Here is a 22,562-nt window from a genome sequence, read left to right as displayed (position 1 = left end):
ATAATGTCGCAGAAGGATTCCGTCTCCAACAGCCTAAAAGGCAGCATTTCCAACGCAAGCAGTCGTGAAATGTGCGAATTTAGGACTGTGGCCTGCGGGGCTTTGGCTGCGAATTTGCGCTTTCGTTCAAAGGTCTGGGATATGGACAATTGAACGCTGCGGTGGGGTGTGGACGTGGACGTTAATGCTGTTTGTTGAGAAACTGCCATAACAAGTGAAGACTGAGAGGAGGGGGCATCTTTGCATGCAGTATGGACAGGAGATATCCTTGCACGCACAACAGGGGGTTCTCTTACACGCACAACAGCGAAAGAAGCAGTGGTGACACCCACTGATACTGGTCGTGGACCTTGGGGTTCGCCACACAAAGTCGAGTGCTTTGCTGACATGTGCCTGATCATGCTGGTGGTGGTCAGGCTGGTAGTTTTGTCACCCCTGCTGATGCTGGCCTGGCAGGTGGTACAAATGGCCTTTTTGGGGTTATCAGTCTTTAAAAAAAATCCAGATTCTGGAAGACCTACCGGTTGTACTGGCAACGTCCCTTGTATTGGTGTTACGGGGAACGGTTGCCCGCCTTCTGTGTGCGGCCACCACACTGCTTCTTCCTGCCTGTTGGGGTACTCTGCCTCCCTCCCCCTGTGTGCTGCTGGCCTCGCTCTGCGTGTCCTCCTGCCACGTTGGGTCAGTTACTAGATCATCCACCACCACCTGCTCTTCCACTTTCGCACCACGGTCCTCCTCCAAACTTCGTGGCAATTGTGTCTCGTCATCGTCCACCTCTTGTGACAAATTGCCAGCGTCGCCTTCCTGTGGCCGTGGCTGTTCAAATATTTGGCCATCACTACATGGGATCTCCTCTTCCACCACTTCAAGCGGAGCAGGTGAGGGGCCCAAATATGGAAATGGACCAGTGAACAGCTCTTCAGAGTGTCCAACTGTGGGATCAGTTGCTGTCTGACGACACCCGGCATGGTGGGAGGAAGGAGCATCAGGGTGAGGAGGAGTATGTAGTCGAGACTCAGGGCTACTAACACTTGACCGTGTGGAAGACAGACCACAGGTGATGGTGCCCAGGTGACTGGAAGTATAATCTGCTATCCAATTAATAACCTGTTCACACTGATCAGTTCGTGGTGCTGTTGTGTGCTTCCCTAGTAATTCGGTCATGAACTGGGATCGAGAAGATGTGGCTGTTGGTTGTGGCCCATTTTCACCTTGGCCACGGCCCCATCCTCTGTACGCACCATCACCAGAACGTCCAGTTCCACGTCCCTTGCCACGCGCCTTGCCCATTGTAAATTAAGTAAAATAGCTTACACTTGCATTATCAATGGAAAAAAGGGTAACAAAAAGGAGATTTGAACCATGGAAGAGATAAAAACCACAGTTCTAGTTATCTGGCCTGCACCAGACTCTTTTAAACAGATATATTTGTGTCTGAACAGTCAGCGAGACACTCAAAATGTTTTTTTTTATGCAAAAAGGTGGATTACACCTAGATTTGAACTGTGCGAGAGGAAAACCACAGTTCTAGTTATCTGGCCTACATTAGACTCATTTCAACAGACATATTTGTGTCTGAACAGTCAGCGAGACACTCAAAATGTTTTTTTTATGCAAAAAAGGCAAAAAAGTGGATAATACAGAGATCTAAACCATGGAACTGCAAAACCACAGTTCTAGTTATCTGGCCTACATCAGACTCTTTTAAACAAATATATTTGTGTCTGAACAGTCATCGAGACACTCAAAATGTTTTTTTTTATGCAAAAAAGGCAAAAAAAGTGGATAATACAGAGATTTGAACCGTGGAACAGCATAACCACAGTTCTAGTTATCTGGCCTACACCAGACTCTTTTAAACAGGTATATTTGTGTCTGAACAGTAAGCGAGACACTAAAAATTTTTTTTTTTATGCAAAAAGGTGGATTACACCCAGATTTGAACCGTGGAACTGCAAAACCACAGTTCTAGTTATCTGGCCTGCACCATACTCTTTTAAACAGATATATTTGTGTCTGAACAGTCAGCGAGACACTCAAAATGTTTTTTTTATGCAAAAAAGGCAAAAAGGTGGATAACACAGACATTTGAACCGTGGAACAGAAAAACCACAGTTCTAGTTATCTGGCCTACACCAGACTCTTTTAAACAGATATATTTGTGTCTGAACAGTCAGCAAGACACTCAAAATGTTTTTTTTATGCAAAAAAGGCAAAAAAGTGGATAATACAGAGATTTGAACAGTGGAACTGCAAATCCACAGTTCTAGTTCTCTGGATTACACCAGACTATTTTAAACAGATATATTTGTGTTTGGACAGTCAGCGGGACACTCAAAATGTTTTTTTTATGCAAAAAAGGCAAAAAAGTGGATAATACAGAGATTTGAACAGTGGAACTGCAAATCCACAGTTCTACTTATCTGACCTACACCAGACTCTTTTAAACAGATATATAATTGTGTCTGAGCAGTCTGCGAGACACTCAAAATTTTTTTTTTTTATGCAAAAGAGGCAAAAAAGTGGATAATACAGAGATTTGAACCATGGAACTGCAAACCACAGTTCTAGTTATCTGGCCTACACAAGACTCCTTTCAACAGATATATTTGTGTCTGAACAGTCAGCGAGACACTCAAAATGTTTTATTTTTATGCAAAAAAGTGGATAATACAGAGATTTGAACCGTGGAACTGCAAAACCACAGTTCTAGTTATCGGGCCTACACCAGACTCTTTTAAACAGATATATTTGTGTCTGAACAGTCTGCGAGACACTCAAAATGTTTTTTTTCATGCAAAAAAGTGGATAATAAAGAGATTTGAACAGTGGGAGAGGAAAACCACAGTTCTAGTTACCTGGCCTACACTAGACTCTTGTAAACAGATACATTTGTGTCTGAACAGTCAGCGAGACACTCAAAATGTTTTTTTTATGCAAAAAAGTGGATAATACAGATATTTGAACCGTGGAACTGCAAAACCACAGTTCTAGATATCTGGCCTACACCAGACTCTTTTAAACAGATATATTTGTGTCTGAACAGTCAGCGAGACACTCAAAATGTTTTTTTATGCAAAAAAGGGGATAATACAGACATTTGAACTGTGGAACTGCAAAACCACAGTTCTACTTATCTGGCCTACACCAGACTCTTTTAAACAGATATATTTGTGTCTGAAGTGTCAGCGAGACACTCAAAATGTTTTTTTTATGCAAAAAAGGCAAAAAAGTGGATAATACAGAGATTTGAACCGTGCAACTGCAAAACCACAGTTCTAGTTATCTGGCCTACACCAGACTCTTTAAAACAGATATATTTGTGTCTGAACAGTAAGCGAGACACTCAAAATGATTTTTTTTATGCAAAAAGGTGGATTACACGCAGATTTGAACTGTGGAACTGCAAAACCACCGTTCTAGTTATCTGGCCTGCACCATACTATTTTAAACAGATATATTTGTGTCTGAACAGTCAGCGAGAAACTCAAAATATATTTTTTTATGCAAAAAAAGGCAGAAAAGTGGACAATACAGAGATTTGAACCGTGGAACTGCAAAACCACAGTTCTAGTTTTCTGGCCTACACCAGACTCTTTTAAACAGATATATTTGTGTCTGAACAGTCAGTGAGACACTCAAAATGTTTTTTTATGTAAAAAAGGCAAAAAAGTGGAAAATACAGACATTTGAACCGGGGGACTGCAAAACCACAGTTCTAGTTATCTGGCCTTCACCAGACTCTTTTAAACAGATATATTTGTGTCTGAACAGTCAGCGAGACACTCAAAATGTTTTTTTTATGCAAAAAAGTGGATAATACAGAGTTTTGAACCGTGGAACTGCAAAACCACAGTTCTAGATATCTGGCCTACACCAGACTATTTTAAACAGATATATTTGTGTCTGAACAGTCAGCGAGACACTCAAAATGTTTTTTTTATGCAAAAAAGTGGATAATACAGACATTTGAACTGTGCAACTGCAAAACCACAGTTCTACTTATCTGGCCTGCACCATACTCTTTTAAACAGATATATTTGTGTCTGAACAGTCAGCGAGAAAGTCAAAATGTATTTTTTTATGCAAAAAAGGCAGAAAAGTGGTGAATACAGAGATTTGAACCGTGGAACTGCAAAACCACAGTTCTAGTTATCTGGCCTACACCACACTCTTTTAAACAGATATATTTGTGTCTGAACAGTAAGCGAGACACTCAAAATGATTTTTTTTTATGCAAAAAGGTGGATTACACGCAGATTTGAACTGTGGAACTGCAAAACCACCGTTCTAGTTATCTGGCCTGCACCATACTCTTTTAAACAGATATATTTGTGTCTGAACAGTAAGCGAGACACTCAAAATGATTTTTTTTATGCAAAAAGGTGGATTACACGCAGATTTGAACTGTGGAACTGCAAAACCACCGTTCTAGTTATCTGGCCTGCACCATACTATTTTAAACAGATATATTTGTGTCTGAACAGTCAGCGAGAAACTCAAAATATATTTTTTTATGCAAAAAAAGGCAGAAAAGTGGACAATACAGAGATTTGAACCGTGGAACTGCAAAACCACAGTTCTAGTTTTCTGGCCTACACCAGACTCTTTTAAACAGATATATTTGTGTCTGAACAGTCAGTGAGACACTCAAAATGTTTTTTTATGTAAAAAAGGCAAAAAAGTGGAAAATACAGACATTTGAACCGGGGGACTGCAAAACCACAGTTCTAGTTATCTGGCCTTCACCAGACTCTTTTAAACAGATATATTTGTGTCTGAACAGTCAGCGAGACACTCAAAATGTTTTTTTTATGCAAAAAAGTGGATAATACAGAGTTTTGAACCGTGGAACTGCAAAACCACAGTTCTAGATATCTGGCCTACACCAGACTATTTTAAACAGATATATTTGTGTCTGAACAGTCAGCGAGACACTCAAAATGTTTTTTTTATGCAAAAAAGTGGATAATACAGACATTTGAACTGTGCAACTGCAAAACCACAGTTCTACTTATCTGGCCTGCACCATACTCTTTTAAACAGATATATTTGTGTCTGAACAGTCAGCGAGAAAGTCAAAATGTATTTTTTTATGCAAAAAAGGCAGAAAAGTGGTGAATACAGAGATTTGAACCGTGGAACTGCAAAACCACAGTTCTAGTTATCTGGCCTACACCACACTCTTTTAAACAGATATATTTGTGTCTGAACAGTAAGCGAGACACTCAAAATGATTTTTTTTTATGCAAAAAGGTGGATTACACGCAGATTTGAACTGTGGAACTGCAAAACCACCGTTCTAGTTATCTGGCCTGCACCATACTCTTTTAAACAGATATATTTGTGTCTGAACAGTCAGCGAGAAAGTCAAAATGTATTTTTTTATGCAAAAAAGGCAGAAAAGTGGTGAATACAGAGATTTGAACCGTGGAACTGCAAAACCACAGTTCTAGTTATCTGGCCTACACCAGACTCTTTTAAACAGATATATTTGTGTCAGAACAGTCAGCGAGACACTCAAAATGTTTTTTTTTTATGCAAAAAAGGCAAAAAAGTGGATAATACAGAAAATTGAACCATGGAACTGCAAAACCACAGTTCTAGTTATCTGGCCTACACCAGACTGTTTTCAATAGATATATTTGTGTTTGAACAGTCAGCGAGACACTCAAAATGTTTTTTTTTATGCAAAATGTGCAAAAAAGTGGATAATACAGATATTTGAACCATGGAACTGCAAAACCACAGTTCTAGTTATCTGGCCTACACCAGACTCTTTTAAAAAGATATATTTGTGTCTGAACAGTCAGTGAGACACTCAAAATGTTTTTTTATGTAAGAAAGGCAAAAAAGTGGATAATACAGACATTTGAAACGTGGAACTGCAAAACCACAGTTTTAGTTATCTGGCCTACACCAGACTCTTTTAAACAGATATATTTGTGTCAGAACAGTCAGCGAGACATTCAAAATGTTTTTTCTCATGCAAAAAAGGCAAAAAAGTAGATAATACAGCGATTTGAACCGTGGAACTGAAAAAACACAGTTCTAGTTATCTGGCCTACACCAGATTCTTTTAAACAGATATATTTGTGTCTGAAAAGTCATTGAGACACTCAAAATGTTTTGCTTTTTATGCAAAAAAGTGGAAAATACAGACATTTGAACCGAGGAACTGCAAAACCACAGTTCTAGTTATCTGGCCTACACCAGACTCTTTTAAACAGATATATTTTTGTCTGAACAGTCAGCGAGACACTCAAAATGATTTTTTTATACAAAAAATGCAAAGAATTGCATAATACATAGATTTGAACCATGGAACTGCAAAACCACAGTTCTAGTTATCTGGCCTACATCAGACTCTTTTGAACAGATATATTTGTGTCTGAATATTCAGTGAGACACTCAAAATGTTTTTTTATGTAAAAAAGTCCAAAAAGTGGATAATACAGACATTTGAACTGTGGAACTGCAAAACCACAGTTCTAGTTATCTGGCCTACACCAGACTCTTTTAAACAGATATATTTGTGTCTGAACAGTCAGCGAGACACTCAAAATGTTTTTTTTATGCAAAAAAGGCAAAAAAGTGGATAATACAGAGAATTGAACCATAGAACTGCAAAATCACAGTTCTAGTTATCTGGCCTACACCAGACTCTTTTCAATAGATATATTTGTGTCTGAACAGTCAGCGAGACACTCAAAATGTTTTATTTTTATGCAAAAAAGTGGATAATACAGAGATTTAAACCGGGGAACTGCAAAACCACAGTTCTAGTTATCTGGCCTATACCAGACTCTTTTAAACAGATATATTTGTGTCTGAACAGTCAGCGAGACATTCAAAATGTTTTTTTCATGCAAAAAAGGGAAAAAAGTGGATAACACAGACATTTGAACTGTGGAACTGCAAAACCACAGTACTAGTTATCTGGCCTACACCAGACTCTTTTAAACAGATATATTTGTGTCTGTACAGTCAGCGAGACACTCAAAATGTTTTTTTTATGCAAAAAGTGCAAAAAAATGGATAATACAAAGATTTGAACCATGGAACTGCAAAACCACAGTTCTAGTTATCTGGCCTACACCAGACTCTTTTAAACAGATATATTTGTGTCTGAACAGTCAGCGAGACACTCAAAATGTTTTTTTTTTATGTAAAAAAGGCAAAAAGTGGATAATACAGACATTTGAACTGTGGAACTGCAAAACCACAGTACTAGTTATCTGGCCTACACCAGACTCTTTTAAACAGATATATTTGTGTCTGAACAGTCAGCGAGACACTCAAAATGTTTTTTTTTTATGCAAAAAGTGCAAAAAATTGGATAATACAGAGATTTGAACCATGGAACTGCAAAACCACAGTTCTAGTTATGTGGCCTACACCAGACTCTTTTCAATAGATATATTTGTGTCTGAACAGTCAGTGAGACATTCAAAATGTTTTTTTATGCAAAAAAGGCAAAAAAGTGGATAATACAGACATTTGAACCTTGGAACTGCAAAACCACAGTTCTAGTTATCTAGCCTACACCAGACTCTTTTCAATAGATATATTTGTGTCTGAACAGTCAGCGAGACACTCAAAATGTTTTATTTTTATGGAAAAAAGTGGATAATGCAGAGATTTGAACCGTGGAACTGCAAAACCGCAGTTATAGTTATCTGGCCTCCACCAGACTCTTTTAAACAGATATATTTGTGTCAGAACAGTCAGCGAGACATTCAAAATGCTTTTTTTCATGCAAAAAAGGCAAAAAAGTAGATAATACAGAGATTTGAACCGTGGAACTGAAAAACCACAGTTCTAGTTATCTGGCCTACACCAGACTCTTTTAAACAGATATATTTGTTTCTGTACAGTCAGCGAGACACTCATTTTTTTTTTTTATGCAAAAAATGCAAAAAAGTGGATAATACAGAGATTTGAACTGTGGAACTGCAAAACCACAGTTCTAGTTATCTGGTCTCCACCAGACTCTGTTAAACAGATATATTTGTGTCTGAACAGTCAGTGAGACACTCTAAATGTTTTTTTAGGCAAAAAAGGCAAAAAAGTGGAAAATACAGACATTTGGACCGTGGAACTGCAAAACCACAGTTCTAGTTATCTGGCCTACACAAGACTCTTTTAAACAGATATGTTTGTGTCTGAAAAGTCATTGATACACTCAAAATGTGTTGTTTTTTATGCAAAAAAGTGGATAATACAGAGATTTGAACCATGGAACTGCAAAATCACAATTCTAGTAATCTGGCCTATACCAGACTCTTTTAAACAGATATATTTGGGTCTGAACAGTCAGCGAGACATTCAAAATGTTTTTTTTCATGCAAAAATGGAAAAAAGTGGATAATACAGAGATTTGAACTGTGGAACTGCAAAAACCACAGTTCTAGTTATCTGGCCTACACCAGACTCTTTTAAACAGATATATTTGTGTCTGAACAGTTAGTGAAACACTCAAAATGTTTTTTTTTATGTAAAAAAGTCAAAAAGTGGATAATACAGACATTTGAACTGTGGAACTGCAAAACCACAGTACTAGTTATCTGGCCCACACCAGACTATTTTAAACAGATATATTTGTGTCTGTACAGTCAGCGAGACACTCAAAATGTTTTTTTTATGCAAAAAAGTGGATAAAACAGAGATTTGAACCGTGGAACTGCAAAACCACAGTTCTAGTTATCTGGCCTCCACCAGACTCTTTTAAACAGATATATTTGTGTTTGAACAGTCAGTGAGACACTGAAAAAGTTTTTTTATGTAAAAAAGGCAAAAAAGTGGAAAATACAGACATTTGAACCGAGGAACTGCAAAACCACAGTTCTAGTTGTCTGGCCTACACCAGACTCTTTTAAACAGATATATTTGTGTCTGAACAGTCAGCGAGACACTCAAAATGATTTTTTTATACAAAAAATGCAAAAAATTGGATAATACAGAGATTTGAACCATGGAACTGCAAAACCACAGTTCTAGTTATCTGGCCTACATCAGACTCTTTTGAACAGATATATTTGTGTCTGAACATTCAGTGAGACACTCAAAATGTTTTTTTATGCAAAAAAGGCAAAAAAGTGGATAATACAGACATTTGAACCATGGAACTGCAAAACCACAGTTCTAGTTATCTAGCCTACACCAGACTCTTTTCAATAGATATATTTGTGTCTGAACAGTCAGCGAGACACTCAAAATGTTTTATTTTTATGAAAAAAAATGGATAATGCAGAGATTTGAACCGTGGAACTGCAAAACCGCAGTTATAGTTATCTGGCCTCCACCAGACTCTTTTAAACAGATATATTTGTGTCAGAACAGTCAGCGAGACATTCAAAATGTTTTTTTTCATGCAAAAAAGGCAAAAAAGTAGATAATACAGAGATTTGAACCGTGGAACTGAAAAACCACAGTTCTAGTTATCTGGCCTACACCAGATTCTTTTAAACAGATATATTTGTGTCTGAACAGTCAGCGAGACACTCAAAATGTTTTATTTTTTATGCAAAAAAGTGGATAATACAGACATTTGAACCGTGGAACTGCAAAATCACAGTTCTAGTAATCTGACCTATACCAGACTATTTTAAACAGATATATTTGGGTCTGAACAGTCAGCGAGACATTCAAAATGTTTTTTTTTCATGCAAAAAAGGCAAAAAGTGGATAATACAGAGATTTGAACTGTGGAACTGCAAAAACCACAGTTCTAGATACCTGGCCTACACCAGACTCTTTTAAACAGATATATTTGTGTCTGAACAGTTAGCCAGACACTCAAAATGTTTTTTTTTATGTAAAAAAGGCAAAAAGTGGATAATACAGACATTTGAACTGTGGAACTGCAAAACCACAGTACTAGTTATCTGGCCTACACCAGACTCTTTTAAACAGATATATTTGTGTCTGTACAGTCAGCGAGACACTCAAAATGTTTTTTTTATGCAACAAAGTGGATAAAACAGAGATTTGAACTATGGAACTGCAAAACCACAGTCCTAGTTATCTGGCCTACACCAGACTCTTTTCAATAGATATATTTGTGTCTGAACAGTCAGTGAGACACTCAAAATGTTTTTTATGCAAAAAAGGCAAAAAAGTGGATAATACAGACATTTGAACCATGGAACTGCAAAACCACAGTTCTAGTTATCTAGCCTACACCAGACTCTTTTCAATAGATATATTTGTGTCTGAACAGTCAGCGAGACACTCAAAATGTTTTATTTTTATGAAAAAAAATGGATAATGCAGAGACTTGAACCGTGGAACTGCAAAACCGCAGTTATAGTTATCTGGCCTCCACCAGACTCTTTTAAACAGATATATTTGTGTCAGAACAGTCAGCGAGACATTCAAAATTTTTTTTTCATGCAAAAAAGGCAAAAAAGTAGATAATACAGAGATTTGAACCGTGGAACTGAAAAACCACAGTTCTAGTTATCTGGCCTACACCAGATTCTTTTAAACAGATATATTTGTGTCTGAACAGTCAGCGAGACACTCAAAATGTTTTATTTTTTATGCAAAAAAGTGAATAATACAGAGATTTGAACCGTGGAACTGCAAAATCACAGTTCTAGTAATCTGACCTATACCAGACTATTTTAAACAGATATATTTGGGTCTGAACAGTCAGCGAGACATTCAAAATGTTTTTTTTTCATGCAAAAAAGGCAAAAAAGTGGATAATACAGAGATTTGAACTGTGGAACTGCAAAAACCACAGTTCTAGTTATCTGGCCTACACCAGACTCTTTTAAACAGATATATTTGTGTCTGAACAGTCAGCGAGACACTCAAAATGTTTTTTTTTATGTAAAAAAGGCAAAAAGTGGATAATACAGACATTTGAACTGTGGAACTGCAAAACCACAGTACTAGTTATCTGGCCTACACCAGACTCTTTTAAACAGATATATTTGTTTCTGTACAGTCAGCGAGACACTCAAAATGTTTTTTTTATGCAAAAAATGCAAAAAAGTGGATAATACAGAGATTTGAACTGTGGAACTGCAAAACCACAGTTCTAGTTATCTGGTCTCCACCAGTCTCTGTTAAACAGATATATTTGTGTCTGAACAGTCAGTGAGACATTCTAAATGTTTTTTTATGCAAAAAAGGCAAAAAAGTGGAAAATACAGACATTTGGACCGTGGAACTGCAAAACCACAGTTCTAGTTATCTGGCCTACACAAGACTCTTTTAAACAGATATGTTTGTGTCTGAAAAGTCATTGAGACACTCAAAATGTTTTGTTTTTTATGCAAAAAAGTGGATAATACAGAGATTTGAACCATGGAACTGCAAAATCACAATTCTAGTAATCTGGCCTATACCAGACTCTTTTAAACAGATATATTTGGGTCTGAACAGTCAGCGAGACATTCAAAATGTTTTTTTTTCACGCAAAAAGGGAAAAAAGTGGATAATACAGAGATTTGAAATGTGGAACTGCAAAAACCACAGTTCTAGTTATCTGGCCTACACCAGACTCTTTTAAACAGATATATTTGTGTCTGAACAGTTAGCGAGACACTCAAAATGTTTTTTTTTATGTAAAAAAGGCAAAAAGTGGATAATTCAGACATTTGAACTGTGGAACTGCAAAACCACAGTACTAGTTATCTGGCCTACACCAGACTCTTTTAAACAGATATATTTGTGTCTGTACAGTCAGCGAGACACTCAAAATGTTTTTTTTATGCAAAAAAGTGGATAAAACAGAGATTTGAACCGTGGAACTGCAAAACCACAGTTCTAGTTATCTTGGCTACACCAGACTCTTTTCAATAGATATATTTGTGTCTGAACAGTCAGTGAGACACTCAAAATGTTTTTTTATGCAAAAAAGGCAAAAAAGTGGATAATACAGACATTTGAACCATGGAACTGCAAAACCACAGTTCTAGTTATCTTGGCTACACCAGACTCTTTTCAATAGATATATTTGTGTCTGAACAGTCAGTGAGACACTCAAAATGTTTTTTTATGCAAAAAAGGCAAAAAAGTGGATAATACAGACATTTGAACCATGGAACTGCAAAACCACAGTTCTAGTTATCTAGCCTACACCAGACTCTTTTCAATAGATATATTTGTGTCTGAACAGTCAGCGAGACACTGAAAATGTTTTATTTTTATGAAAAAAAATGGATAATGCAGAGATTTGAACCGTGGAACTGCAAAACCGCAGTTATAGTTATCTGGCCTCCACCAGACTCTTTTAAACAGATATATTTGTGTCAGAACAGTCAGCGAGACATTCAAAATGTTTTTTTTCATGCAAAAAAGGCAAAAAAGTAGATAATACAGAGATTTGAACCGTGGAACTGAAAAACCACAGTTCTAGTTATCTGGCCTACACCAGATTCTTTTAAACAGATATACTTGTGTCTGAACAGTCAGCGAGACACTCAAAATGTTTTATTTTTTATGCAAAAAAGTGGTTAATACAGAGATTTGAACCGTGGAACTGCAAAATCACAGTTCTAGTAATCTGACCTATACCAGACTATTTTAAACAGATATATTTGGGTCTGAACAGTCAGCGAGACATTCAAAATTTTTTTTTTTCATGCAAAAAAGGCAAAAAAGTGGATAATACAGAGATTTGAACTGTGGAACTGCAAAAACCACAGTTTTAGTTATCTGGCCTGCACCAGACTCTTTTAAACAGATATATTTGTGTCTGAACAGTCAGCGAGACACTCAAAATGTTTTTTTTTATGTAAAAAAGGCAAAAAGTGGATAATACAGACATTTGAACTGTGGAACTGCAAAACCACAGTACTAGTTATCTGGCCTACACCAGACTCTTTTAAACAGATATATTTGTGTCTGTACAGTCAGCGAGACACTCAAAATGTTTTTTTTTAATGCAAAAAATGCAAAAAGTGGATAATACAGAGATTTGAACCATGGAACTGCAAAACCACAATTCTACTTATCTGGCCTCCACCAGACTCTTTTAAACAGATATATTTGTGTCTGAACAGTCAGTGAGACACTCAAAATGTTTTTTTTATGTAAAAATGGCAAAAAAGTGGAACATACAGAGAATTACATAGTTACATAGTTACATAGTTTATAAGGCCGAAAAAAGACAAGCGTCCATCCAGTTCAGCCTATTTCTTGTGCACTGCAGCTATTCCGCAGCGTTGATCCAGGGGAACGCAAAAAAAAAACAAAACAAAAAAAAAAAAAACATGCGGTATAGGCCAATTGACATCATTGAGGAAAAAATTCACTTCCCGACACCAATCTGGATTAATTAACTATCACTAAGCATAAGATGTAATTTTATTGTTCTCAAGAAAGGCGTCCAGGCCTCTCTTGAACTCATTAAGTGAGTTGGACATCACCACTTCCTCTCTCAGAGAGTTCCAGAGTCTCACGGCTCTGACCGTAAAGAATCCCCTTCTATGCTGGTGCAGGAACCTCCTTTCCTCCAGACGCATAGTGTGCCCCCTCGTCTTTGTCACCATCCTTGGTATAAACAGGTCATGGGAGAGATCTCTGTACTGCCCCCTGATGTATTTATACATGTTTATGAGGTCTCCCCTAAGCCTTCTCTTTTCCAACGTAAATAGGCCTAATTTTGACAACCTCTCTGGGTATTCTAGTCCCTCCATTCCCTTTATTACCTTAGTCGCCCTCCTTTGTACCCTCTCTAGCTCCAATATGTCTTTCCTGAGCACCGGAGCCCAGAACTGTGCACAATATTCTAAGTGCGGCCTTACCAGCGCTTTATACAGAGGAAGAACAATGTTCTCATCATATGCCCCTATTCCTCTTCTGATGCATGCCATGACTCTATTTGCCTTCGCAGCTGCTGCCTGACACTGGGCACTCCAATTTAATTTGCTATTAACCAAGACGCCCAGGTCCTTCTCCATGTCAGATTTCCCCAACGTTTTCCCGTTTAATATGTATGGGTGACTGCTGTTTTTCTTTCCCATGTGCATGACCTTACATTTATCGGCATTGAACCCCATTTGCCATTTTTTGGCCCAACTCCCCAATTTATCTAAATCCTCCTGTAGCTGTGCCCTATCCTCATCTGTGTTAACTACTTTACAAAGTTTAGTATCATCTGCAAATATTGCTATTTTACTATGCAACCCTTCCACTAGATCATTAATAAATATATTAAATAATATAGGGCCCAAGACAGACCCTTGAGGCACCCCGCTAGTAACCCTGACACCCCCTGAGCTTACTCCATTGATAACCACCCTCTGCTTTCTATCACTCAGCCAGCTATTTACCCACTTGCACACATTATCCCCCAGACCAAGCATTCTCATTTTATATACCAACCTTTTGTGTGGCACGGTATCAAACGCTTTGGAGAAGTCAAGGTATACAACATCCACTGACTCTCCCCGGTCCAGCTGTGAGCTCACCTCCTCGTAGAAGGCAATCAGGTTTGTTTGGCAGGAGCGATCTCTCATGAATCCATGTTGATATGGAGTTAGACAGTTATTATCATTAAGATATTCTACAATAGCATCTCTAAGGAATCCTTCAAACAATTTACCCACAACAGACGTTAAGCTGACTGGTCTATAGTTCCCAGGGTCACTTTTAGACCCCTTTTTGAATATTGGTACCACATTTGCTTGGCGCCAGTCTAGTGGGGCAGTCCCTGTCCATAAAGAGTGCTTGAATATAAGATACAGCGGTCTGTCTATCACATTACTTACTTCTTTTAGTACCCGGGGGTGTATGCCATCTGGGCCTGGTGACTTGTCTATTTTGATATTATTTAGGCGTTTCTGAACTTCCTCCTGGGTTAGGTGGGTGATATTTAGCGGAGGGTTTACTTTATCACTTTGCATTTCCTCCGATAAATTGTTTTCTTTTGTGAAAACAGTGGAGAAGAAGCTATTGAGTAGGTTTGCTTTACCCTCATCGCCCTCTATGATTTTACCCAGGTTATTTTTCAATGGGCCAACTCCATCAGTTTTAATCCTTTTACTGTTTATATAGTTAAAGAACAGTTTGGGATTCGTTTTACTTTCTTTGGCAATTAGTCTCTCTGTCTCCTCTTTTGCTATTCTTATTTGTTTCTTACAGATTTTGTTTTTTTCCCTATAAGTTATTAGCGCTTCCTCGCTGCCTTCTTGTTTAAGTTTACCGAAAGCCCTTTTTTTGTTTTTCATTGCCCTCTTGACTTCCTTATTTAGCCACATTGGCTTCCTCCTATTCCTAGCCCTTTTATTCCCATAAGGTATGTACCTTCTACAGTGACTATGTAGGACTGTTTTGAAAATTTCCCATTTTCTATCCGTGCTCCTATTACTGAAGATACTATCCCAGTCTATAAGGTGAAGGGCATCTCTTAGCTGATCAAACTTTGCCCTCCTGAAGTTCAGTGTTTTTGTGACTCCCTTGCTGGGCACCCTACTGAAGCACATGTGGAATTGTATAATGTTGTGGTCACTATTTCCCAGGTGCCCCCCGACCTGCACCTCAGTTATTCTGTCTGGCCTGTTAGTTAATATTAAGTCTAAAAGGGCCGTCCCTCTAGTTGGTTCCTGCACAAGTTGTGACAAATAATTGTCTTTGATAATTGACAGAAACCTGTTTCCTTTCTGAGATCTACAGCTTTCGGTTTCCCAGTCTATATCGGGGTAGTTGAAGTCCCCCATAATAATCACCTCGTTATTTTTTGCTACTTCGTCTATTTGTCTCATTAATAGACTTTCCGTGGCTTCTGCTATATTTGGTGGTTTATAACAGACTCCTATGATAATTTTATTATTGTTTTTTGCCCCATGTATCTCCACCCATAAGGACTCGACCTCCTCATTTCCCTCCCATACATCCTCCCGTATTGTAGGCTTTAGACACGTCTTTACATATAGACAGACTCCACCCCCTTTCCGATTTCTTCGATCCCTTCTAAACAGACTGTAACCCTGTAAGTTAACTGCCCAGTCATAGCTTTCATCCAACCATGTCTCGGTTATTCCCACTATGTCATAGTTACCTGTAGATATTTCTGCTTCCAGTTCATCCATCTTGTTTGTCAGGCTCCTGGCATTTGCTAGCACGCAGTTTACACGATTTTGTTTTGTTCCAATCTTCTCCCTGTGAATTGTATTAGAAATTTTCTTACCTCCCTTCCAAGTATCTTGTCTTGGACCTTCTTTGTCGCACTTCATATCTTTCATTAGTATGTCCTCTGGTTGCATGTTCATGTCCGGCGTTTTTCTTCCCATCCCCTCTTCTTCTAGTTTAACGCCCTCCTGATGAGTGTTGCGAGTCTCCTGGCGAATGTGTGTTTCCCGGGTTTGTTGAGGTGTAGTCCGTCTCTGGCAAGGAGTCCGTCATAGAGGTAATTCACACCGTGGTCCAGGAATCCAAATCCTTGTTGTCTGCACCATCGTCTCAGCCAGCTGTTCACATCAAGTATCCTGTTCCATCTCCTGACGCCATGCCCGTCTACTGGAAGGATAGAAGAAAAAACTACCTGCGCATCCAGTTCTTTTACTTTCTTCCCCAATGCTTCAAAGTCCTTGCAGATTGTCGGTAGGTCCTTCTTTGCCGTGTCATTGGTGCCAACATGTATCAGAAGAAATGGGTGGACATCCTTGGGACTGATGAGCTTTGGTATCCTATCGGTAACATCCTTGATCTTCGCCCCTGGGAGGCAGCATACTTCTCTTGCGGTTATGTCCGGTCTGCAGATAGCTGCTTCTGTTCCTCTCAGTAGTGAGTCTCCCACCACCACCACTCTTCTTCCCTTCTTGGCTGTCCTTTTTCTTGTCGCTTCTGGGTGTTTCTGGGTACTCTTTTCTTTTTTGCTTGCTGGTAGTTCCTCATCCTTAGGTGTGCCATCTTCGTCCTCCACAAGTCCTTGGAATCTGTTTCTCAGTTGTGTGGTTGGTGGTGTCTCCATGGTCTTCTTGCTTCTTTTGGTCACTTGCCTCCACTTGTCTGCCTCTGGAGGTTCTCTGACGCTTCCTTCACTTTCTGTGACCAGTAGTGACGCTTCTGTTCTGTCCAGGAAGTCTTCATTTTCCTTGATGAGTTTTAATGTCGCAATTCTTTCTTCCAGTCCCCGCACCTTTTCTTCTAAAAGAGCCAGTAGTCTACACTTCTGGCAGGTGAAGTTGGTTTCAGCTTCTGGTCGATCTGTGAACATGTAGCACATGTTGCAGCTCACCATGTAGGTTGTCACATCTGCCATGCTGCTCCTTGTCCCTGCTGACTTGATGTCTGTCTTCTTTCTTGTGATACCCCAACGATCTTCTAGCTGAAGGAGACTCTTCGCTTTTCCCAGAAGGCACCTGGAATATACAAATTGCCCTCTTCAAGCTTCAATCCCTGGTTAGAAACCAGGTTATAATCCCTGGTTAGAATCCCTGGTTATTAAACCATGGAACTGCAAAACCACAGTTCTAGTTATCTGGCCTACACCACACTCTTTTCAAAAGATATATTTGTGTCTGAACAGTCAGCGAGACACTCAAAATGTTTTATTTTTATGCAAAAAAGTGGATAATACAGAGATTTGAACCGGGGAACTGCAAAACCACAGTTCTAGTTATCTGGCCTACACCAGACTCTTTTAAACAGATATATTTGTGTCTGAACAGTCAGCGAGACATTCAAAATGTTTTTTTTCATGCAAAAATAGGCAAAAAAGTGGATAATACAGAGATTTGAACCGTGGAACTGCAAAACCACAGTTCTAGTTATCTGGCCTACACCAGACTCTTTTAAACAGATATATTTGTGTCTGAACAGTAGGGTTGAGCCACACCCGTAGTGTTCGAGTTCGGTTCGGTTCGTCAAACACCCGTGTGTTCGCCGAACTGTTCGTCGAACTGTTCATCGAACACCTTCGAACACCGTTAAAACCAATGCCAGGCAAACAAAAACACATAGAAACACATAGAAAACACCTTCAAAGGTGTCCAAAAGCTGACAAACTGCTCAGAAGACACAACTAACACATGGAAAAGTGACAAGTACATATAGTCATGCGAAAAGAAAAGATGTGGAGGAGTAAAAGGAGGGGGAGACACAGATATAGGCATGTCATGCCCTTCTAAAATCCAAAAAGTGAGAAGCCGACACGGTCAGTCCGCTCCTGCCCGTGCCACCTCCGTGTCGCCGGGTTTGTGCCAGAGCCACGGTGAACCCTGACGGCCAGCCCCCCTCTCCCAATACTGGTGCCTGTCCGCTGGTGGGTCGAGCGAGCCCCCCTGTGGTGGAGGCAGCTCTAAGCTTTTTAATTTAAATTGTCTCTCTAATTTGAATGAATACACTTTAAATCCATTTACAAGGATCTATTGGAGGGCAAGTCTCATGCCAGCTCCAGTAGCGTCCACTAAAGCTGCTGCAGTTAAAAAGCTTTTATAAGGATCGAGCTCGGCTGTCCACCGCAAGGCATCCTACTGCCAGTCCCAGCCCCTATGCCTTGGGGTGCCTCCTGATGCTCTTCACTGAGTATCCCGTGGTCCCGAAGCATTTCCTTTGAAAAAATTAAATGTCCAAACTACAGGTGGTGTAGCGTGCTTAACAGCCGGGATAATCCGCTGACTAGCAGACACTGCTACTAGGCACAAAGTATTTCCTAGGCTAGATGCAGTTAAAAATTTGTAATTAGATACTCTCATTGGATGCTGAAAAAGCATTCCATAGAGTCTCCTGGCACGCCATATATGATTCTCTTAAAAAGCTTGGGGTAGGGGTCTAGGGGACCCTTTTATAGCCAAAATCATGGCCCTGTATCACAATACGTCACCTAGGCTGAAGATAAATGGAACTGTAGCACCCTGAGGGCTCGGTTGCTACAGAGGTATTGCACCTCACCCAGAGGTGTGATATCTCACTCTCAGGTAAGGATGGAGTGTGCATCAGGACCCCGACACCTGCATGCATTACACCACATTGCCGTGGGGCAGGGCGACCAATATGCCCCTGAGATGGGCACGACAGTCACTGACCCTGGCTGGAGTGGGGGGAGGGAACACTGAGGAAGGGGAACACTGTAGTGCAGGAGCAGGGAGGAAGCAGTTCCTGGGTGCATTGATAAGGGAGTATAAAAGGTGGGCACCATATTAGTTCAGTGCAGAGAAGTCTGAGCAGAAGTGACAGGGAGCAGGGGCTCTGCATGAGCTCTGCTCCGGAGGCGGGCCTAGTAACACAGGCCCAGGCCTGAAAGAGGGAGAAGGAAGGAAGAGGAGCGGAGAAGGCTCCAGGAACAAGGAACGAAGGGATCCAAGGGTTGCGGACGGGCGAGTCGCCACCGCACGCCCGAATCCACCTGCGTACAGGGGTCAGGCCAAAGGGGGAGACCGGTCCCTGAAACTAGTGGGGGCGGGAAACGACCCTCAGCTAGAAACCGGAGGCTGTGACATTTTATGTGGCGCAGTCCCTCGCTACACCCACTAGGAAGGCACCACATAGGGTCAGGGAAACTGGTGCCAAGTTTACCAAGAGGAGGCCCGAGGCAGCCGGACAGAAGCGTTGGTAAGAAAGGCCAGACAAAGGACACACAAAGGGGGTCCTGTGAAGCGCTCCAAAGTTATCTGGGAGTTGTTTGAGCCCCTCACCTGGTGAGCACAGTACGACGTGGGCAGCCGTTACCTGCAGACGTGGTCTGGATAATAAGAACTGTGAGTAAAGGCCCTGGACTGCATCACTGACTACGTGTCGTTACTGCTGCTGCCCTGCACCATCACCCCCATCCTCCACATACACTGCCCTGAGGCTATGCTCCTCCCGTGGGGAGTTATGCTACGCTCTGCTGCACCCACAACACCAGCCTCCGCGGTCTGCCCTGCAGCGGCGGTTCACTCTGACCACAATCCACGGGTGGCGTAGTCGGACATTTAAACATCAAAACCACATAAATAGTTCCGCCACTGGTTTGACCACCCTGAGCCACGGAACCGGGTCGCCGCCACGAAGACTACAACCACCAGCATCCACCAAAAAGGGTCTGGCTCCGGGTGTCCCAAGGCCCAGGGGGTGCGTCAGAACATTTTCATCACCTTTCACAATCACCAATGGGACAAGGCAGGGATGTCCTCTGTCCCCTCTCTTATACATCCTAGTGACGGAGCACCTGCTCTCATCAATTCGCCATAACCCCAATATTAGGTGGATTGAGGTGGGAGGCACCGAGTACAAGTGCTCTCTATTTGCTGATGATGTCCTAGTATATATCACTCAATCACATATATCCATCCATGCTGTTATGGCTGAAATAGATCACTTTGTTACATGGTCAAATTTTAAAATCAATGCAGCGAAGTCTGAGGCCCTCGATGTCTCCCTCCCCAAATCCATATAGGATTCCATCCAGTCCAACTTTCCCTTTGCCTGGCCCTCACAGGGTATCAAATACTTAGGAATTCCTATTCATAGAGACCTCTCCCATCTATGTTATCTTAATTTTGGGCCCTTTATTGAACAACTCCATACAGACCACGGTTGGCAAGTTAGAACTGTAAGATTCACTACGTGAACCACTGGTGTTTTGTGGAAAAGCACATGTACACTGTGTTCCAAATTATTATGCAAAAAGTGTTTAGGAGTGATAAGGGAAGAATTTGTTTGTTTGTCAGTTAAACTCATTGATGGTGATGTGTGTCAGGGCTCTTTATATCACTGTAAGCAATTGCAGACACCTGTGCTAATTAGTTTGGCAGGTGTGTCCAATGAAAGGCAAGACTACTTAAGAAGGCTGTCTCACATTATTAAGCAGCCTACATTTTCTGCCAAAATGGGAAAGAAAAAGGATGTGTCGGCTGCTGAGAAGCAACAAATTGTGGAGTGTTTAGGTCAAGGCATGACTACAATCAACATTGTGCGATGATCAGGATGAAGTGTCTTGGCAATCAAGAAGTATGTAGCTGATTCACAGTACACACGTATGCGTGTTGATAAGGGCAAATTGAGGACTGTTTCCTACAGGCAATTACGTCAGGTTAAAAGAGCAGCGGCAAAAAAGCCTTGTCATAGCAGCAGACAAGTTTTTGAAGCTGCTGGTGCCTCCAACGTCCCCCGAACAACAAGATGCAGGGTCCTTCAGAGGTTTGCAGCTGTGCATACGCCATCCTGTCGACCTCCTCTATCCACTTCACACAAGCAGAAACGGCTCCAGTGGGCCAAACATTACATGAAGACTGATTTCAAAACTGTTTTGTTCACGGATGAGTGCCGTGCAGCGCTCGATGGTCCAGATGGATGGAGTGGAGGATGGCTGGTTGATGGACACCCCACGCAAACACGGCTACAGCGTCAACAAGGAGGAGGTGGAGTAATGTTTTGGGCTGGAATCATGGGGAGAGAGATTGTCGGCCCCTTTAGGATCCCTGAAGGCGCTAAAGATGAACTCCATAATGTATGTGGATTTGCTCAAACAGCACTTCCTGCCATGATTCAAGAAGAAGAACCGTGTATTTCACAGCAAGATCATTTTTTTGCATGATAATGCACCATCTCATGCTGCACATAAAACATCTGCATCTCTGGCTGACATGGGCATAAAAGGGGACAAACTTATGGTGTGACCCCCATGCTCCCCTGACCTCTACCCCATTCAGAACCTCTGGAGCATCATCAAAAGGAGTGTCTATGATGGCGGGAGGCAGTTCACATCTAAGCAACAGCTCTGGGAGGGTATTCTGTCCTCATGTAAAACAATTGAAGCAGAAACCATCCAAAACCTGACAAATTCAATGGACGAGAGAGTTCAGAAGCTCCTTTCAAACAAGGGGTCCTATGTGAAAATGTAACATCACCTAGAATAAAGATTTGAGTTGAAAACTGTTTGATTTCAGTTTCTAATAACCTGCTAATGCTTATAATTTCAAAAACGACCATTTTTTTGGTCTTTATTAAAATGAAAAGGATTATCGAAAAGTTTGGGGGATCTAAGAGTGTGGCAACCCAGTGGTCATGATTACTTCGATTTCTGACAATATGAGGGTCATGTTGCAGGTAGTGCAGCAAGAAGGCACTTATGTGTCTTCCGCATCTCGGAGCCCCAAAATTATTTTCCGGGCTAGATGCAGCTAAAAATTATTATTAATTTTAAATCTGGTGGAGCTTAGTATAGATGGCCTAATAGGATCAGTGCTGCACACTGCTACAAAGCCCAAATTATTTTCCAGTCAAGATACAGATAAACATGATTAGTAATTTTAAATCTGGTGGAGCTTATTATAGATGGCCTAATAGAATCAGTGCTGCACACTGCTACAAAGCCCAAATTATTTTCCAGCCAAGATACAGATAAACATGATTAGTAATTTGAAAGCTTAAAACGGTTGGTAGGGTGATTTTAACCAATCATCAAGCTTTTACTCTCCCCAGGATGACACAGGGGTAGAAAAGTCATTTCGGATCCATGATTTGTTCATCTTTATGAACGTGAGTCTGTCTACATTATCAGTGGAGAGCCGCGTGCGCTTATCTGTCAGCACACCACCAGCAGCGCTGAACATACGTTCAGACAGAACGCTGGCTGCGGGGCATGACAAGATCTCCAAGGCGTAAGTGGCTAGCTC

The sequence above is a fragment of the Phyllobates terribilis genome, unplaced genomic scaffold, assembly GCF_046119375.1.
Source record: "Phyllobates terribilis strain yellow unplaced genomic scaffold, ASM4611937v1 Scaffold_1__5_contigs__length_1240528914, whole genome shotgun sequence".
NCBI lineage: Eukaryota > Metazoa > Chordata > Amphibia > Anura > Dendrobatidae > Phyllobates > Phyllobates terribilis.
This window is presented reverse-complemented; position numbering follows the sequence as displayed.